Source organism: Alexandromys fortis, unplaced genomic scaffold (assembly GCF_014885135.2).
Source record: "Alexandromys fortis isolate MF-2015 unplaced genomic scaffold, M_Fortis_MF-2015_v1.1 scaffold_14, whole genome shotgun sequence".
Lineage (NCBI taxonomy): Eukaryota > Metazoa > Chordata > Mammalia > Rodentia > Cricetidae > Alexandromys > Alexandromys fortis.
In genome coordinates, this window is record NW_026067910.1 from 5,473,748 (window position 1) to 5,479,141 (window position 5,394).

The following is a 5,394-nucleotide window of genomic DNA, read 5'->3' on the forward strand; positions in this document are numbered from 1 at the left end:
TTATTATTCTGTACTATTCTGAGAGTTAAGTTTGATACTACCCCTGGCTCCAAGTTCAGCTATGCTGAGTTCATCTGAGTTGAAGTTTCTACTAAAATTATTCACTGAGATTACTTTTTGTTAATTAAAGACAGTCTGTTTTTAATTTGTTCTCATTGGTAGTATTGGGTTGACACAGTTTAAATTTTTGTCTTTTACCTCCTTGAATATAATATTATGTTAAATTATTTCCAATAATTCCATTATTGGCAGCATCTAGAGTTCTCTTATCTTTTCTCTCTTTCAGCTGCATTGCTCTGATTTTCATGTTCTTTCTGCTCTTGGTTTTGTGGTCAGTCACTGTGCATTAGAGCCATTTGTGTAAATTACTTAGCATTAGGATCCTATTATTTTATTCACCACGATGCACTAAGTTCCTTCCACAAACGGCCACATACAAAGATGGAGACTAACACACTCTAGTTATCTTAGCAGGGTCCTAAAGCTTCTGGCATGCAGAAACAAACCCATCTCTGATTTTGTATTTAATGCATAGACTCCTCGGAAGCTCAGCTTTCATTAAATATGGAAGGGATTTCAAGCTTCTCTTAATATTTATTTTCACATCTACAAAGGTAATTCATGTGTCATTCTTATTTATTATTTTTATTCTTGAATTGGGGGTAGTGCTTCTTCATCATGAGGAATGTTGCAACTTCTCTGGGTGAAACTAAACTTTCATAAACAACTACTTTACTCCTACTCAGTTTATTAACCCCAATTGCACTCTTAGTTATGATTTTAAAATCCATCATGTGAAATGCGCCATTTCACCATCATGACTTGTTATGTAACCATTTGTCACTTCCAATATCCAAATTCTTTTTGGCAAGCTGAACCCTAGGATCATTAAACCATAACTTCCTATTTTTTTCTCCTCTCGTTCCTGAAAATCACCACACTATGTTCTTCCTGTATTAATTTCTTCAAGCTTAGTACTTGGCATGAGGGGAGACATGCAGTTGTATTTTATTGACTTATTTTACTTACTGTGATGTCCTCAATGTTATCAAGTCTTATTGCATCATACATCAGAATTCCCTCTCTCTGTCTGCACATCCCATTGTATTTTTGTTCCATAATCTATATAAATTTGACTTGCTTCCACATGTTAACTGTTGCTCATACTGATGCTGTGAATATGGATGTACAAATCTTTCAGAGATTTTGGGTTCAATTGTTTGGAATCAGAAGTGAAAGCCAGAAGTGGAGTAGTTGGATTATACAGTGGTTCTGGCTTTGCTTTATGAAGCAAGTGTTATACATTTCCCTTTGCAAATGAACCACTTTATATTTTTATCAGTAGTACCAGCACTTATGATTTTCTGTCATTTGTTAAGGAATAGTAATCATAATAGGACAAAAGTGGTGTGCACTTCTTGTCGGTTTTCACTTCCAAATGACTCGTGATAGAGCATTTTTCTCCTGTGTTTAATGGATGGTTCTAGACTCCCTTTGATAATCTTTTATTTAAATTTTTAGTTAGGTTGGTTTTGTTGTTGTTGATTTCTGAGAATGATCCTGTATCAGATAAATGACATAAACACTATTCCCATTCTATAGGTGAACTTTTCACTTCATTGAATTTGTCGCCTTTTACATAGGAGTTATTAAGTTTAGTATAATCAATTTAATGTTTTTTTTGGCTGTCTGTACTTGTTGAGGGATATACAAAATATGACTGTGAAATCCTGTGTGGTAAATCATTCCGTACGTCTCTCTAAGAGCATTGTAATTTAGGCCCTTGCTTTTATGTTTGGCCAATTTTCATTTGTTTGAAATACACTTTAAGGTGAGAATTCAGCTTTGTTCTTTTGCTTACAGACATCTGATTTACCCTAGAATATTTGTTGGAATGAATGATGTTCCCATTTAACGTTCTTAACAGCCATATCAAAAACCATTTAACTATTATAATTGAGAGATTATTTCCAGGAAAGTCTATTCTCTCCTATTGGTTGATTTCTATATTCATGTCATAACCACACTGTTAGAATCACCATGACATTAAAATACTTCTTTGGGGTAGAGTTGGTTCAGTAGATAAAGGGGTTTTCTGCCAGTCCTGATGAGCTAACTACAATCATTAAAGCACACATGTAATGTGGGAGTGTCATATATCAATCTGTTGATTTCATTGGTTAAGTAATAAAGAAACTGCTTGGCCCTGATAGGTTAAAACAAAGGTGGGAGGAGTAAACAGAACAGAATGCTGGGAGAAAGAGGAAGTGAGCTCAGAGACGCCATGCTCCCCTCTCCCGGGCAGACACGGTAGCTCTGCTCTCTTAGGCAGACGCATGAAACTCAGACCCAGGATGGACATAAGCTAGAATCTTCCCGGTAAGACTGATGCTACACAGATTATTAGAGATGGGTTGATTAGGATATCAGAATTAGCCTGCAAGGGCTAGAGATAATGGGCCAAGCAGTGTTTAAAAGAATACAGTGTCTGTGTAATTATTTTGGGGCATAAGCTAGCCAGGTGGCCAGGGTGCTGGGGACACAGCCCCGCTGCTCCAATTAAACACACATGCTAAAAGAAGAGAAGTAGCTCTATGAGGTGTCAAAATTTCATATAAATTTTGAATATGTTTTCTTTTTTTCCTTTCTTTTCTTTTTTTCTTTTTGCAAAAATGAAAAATAAAACCACTGCAATTTTATTACAGACTGCATAGAATTTGTGGATTGGTTCTATAGCATCTTTAAAATAACTGTCCTCAGCTTGGCTGTGGTGGCACACACTTTATTCCCAGTACTCAGGAGGCAGAGGCAAACATATCTCTGTGAGTTCAAGGCCAGCCTGGTCTACAGAGCGAGATCCAGGACAGGCTCCAATACTTCAGAGAAATCCTGTCTCAGAAAAAAAAAAACAAATAAATAAATAACAACTATTTTTCAATTTATCAGTGCATGCTGTTCTGTTTGTTTCTGCTTTCTTTTTCTTTCATCGATGTTTTGTTGGTTTCAATGGACCTGTGTCTAACCTTTTCTACATTTACTCCTCAGTTTTTTTAATTCTACCTTTTAAAGTTCATGTATTTTAATCTTACTTTACTGTTACTCATCACTAGTGTTTATAAGTATAACTAATACTTGTGTGTTTATTTGATTTATATCTCACAGCTTTGTAAAATCTCACTGTTCTATCAGATTCTTTGCTTTCCCTCATTTTTGTGTTTCATATGAGATCATACTGCTGTTCATGTTACAGAGAACGTTTTACTTCTTTGCCTCTAATTTAGATGCTATGTTTCTCTTTGTTGACTAAATTATCTGCCTATTATTTCCCACTAATATGTTAAATGGAAGTAGTAAAATCTGATGGATTGCAGACTTCAGATAAAAATGATCATATTCTCAACCAACTGTGTTTCTAGCCAAAAATATTGAATTCACAGTTGTTTTCCATGGATGTACTTGAGTTCTTCTCATTTTTGATGTTTTTAACTTAACAAAAATATTGAGATGGGTGCCAGCCATTATGGGATGTTATGAAAGAGAGACCATCTTAACTTTGAGAGCAGCATAGACTACATACTGAATTCCAGACCTGCTTAGGCTACAAAGTCTCAAAGAGCTGTGTTTTATTAATGGTTTATTCTGTATCAATGACAATAAATAATAATTTTAGTTTTTCTTCACCCTGTTTCTATGATGTTTTCATGTCTTGAACAATCTTTTCCTTCCAAAAGTAAATCCTAGCTATTCATGTTACACATTCCTATTTATTATAAGGTCAGTGACTTCTCAAACCATGACTTTTTCAGGACCTCAGGGGCTCAGTGCTTAAAATCTGCAGTTTTCTGGAGAAAGAACTGAGTGAAGAAGATATGGATGCTGTTGTGAGACAAGCTACATTTCAGAACATGAAATCTGACTCCCGAGCAAATTATGAAGATGTAATAAGAAACGACCTTGGAACAAGAAATGATCAGGGAACATTTCTCCGCAAAGGTGAAATTTACTGGTCTGTAGTAGCAAAAGAAATTTTTGAGTTCTCTTGGAGTACTTTGGAGAAATAATATGTGTTTCAAAAGTATTTCTCCAGGTGATAATGACATTTGGAAGCATCAAGCATTGCAGTTGACAAAGAACCTGAAGGGTTTCCAGTAGTTTTAGTAAAAAATCTGAAAATCAGACAATTTCACTTAGTAAATAAATATTGCTTTCTTTCCTTATAAGGCACACAATTCAAGTTTTAAAGTATGTCAGCAGTATTGTCCTAAGATCTAATTCATCATGTGCTATTGTTTTTTGGGAATTTCTTGCCTTATTTTGGCTTTGTTTTGTTGGGTGTGTATGTGTCTGAGAAAAAGAGAGAAAGAGAGGCTGAGAGAGAGAGAGAAAGCGACAGAAACAGAGAGACAGAGACAGAGAGAATGAGTGCTTCTCAGTGTAGTCTAAGCAACCATGGCTACCTTAACTTCATAATCCTCCTCCTGTCTCTACTGCAAACCCTGCATAAAAGCTAGGATTACAGATATGATGATGCAGTGCCTAGACAAGAACAATTTTATTTACTGTTCTTCTAGGATATTGGACAAGTAAACTTACTGTCTCTTTATATTGAAAACAAAATTGAAAATATTGCTTCCTCATGTGTGAGATTTTTTTCATCGTAATAATTAGAGCAATGCCTTAGTAACTTTATTTGCCATGAATTCAATAAAGTGAACAGGCAATTAACTTGTTATGATCTTATTATATGCCCAGAGATATGGGTAAGAATGAACATTTCCCTCTTGATACCCTTTTAACTTATAATTACTGTGAGTATTAGCTTATATTTAAATATTGCTGGGTTTTTATATTTTTCAGGAACTCTTTCATTTTGTCTCTTCTGCCACTTAACATGGATTCTCACATCTCACTTCTCAGCAAGCCTAAATGTCTTACCCATTATAGCTCGCCATCCGTTCCAAATGCAAACAATATATCATCCCCTCAGACAAATAGGACACCCAAATGGATATTTTTATTTTAACTAGTGTAATGATCATTTCCAATTCCTACTCAGTAAAATCACAAAGTTAACTGTTCTGAAGCTTTATGTCACCTTGACATGGCTTGCTAAGACCTCTGGGTCTCATTTTTTTTCTGTTTAAAAACGAAAAAAAATTAAACATCATATCCCTCAAAATCTGTGTTTGAAATACACTGTGTTTGAAGTCTAAGTGTTTTCCTAGTATAATGATTGGCACATAGTAGAATGTGCTTTGAAAATTCCTATTTTTTAACCTTTAAGGTGTTTTTCTTTTCTTTTTAAAAATTGGCTACAACTCAGTGGTAGTAGCTAGTGATATCTATTTATTATGTTGCTGCTGTGAAGTTTCTTCTGTGATGAGAGGAGAGATA

At 34.9% G+C, this 5,394-nt stretch overlaps 2 pseudogenes; both read left to right on the forward strand.

Moving 5' to 3' along the window:
• LOC126499024 (amine sulfotransferase-like) overlaps nt 1–5,394 on the forward strand; it is a 279,216-nt pseudogene that overhangs the window by 90,812 nt on the left and 183,010 nt on the right.
• The window catches only part of LOC126499110 (radial spoke head protein 4 homolog A-like), a 66,964-nt pseudogene that overhangs the window by 30,254 nt on the left and 31,316 nt on the right, over nt 1–5,394 (forward strand).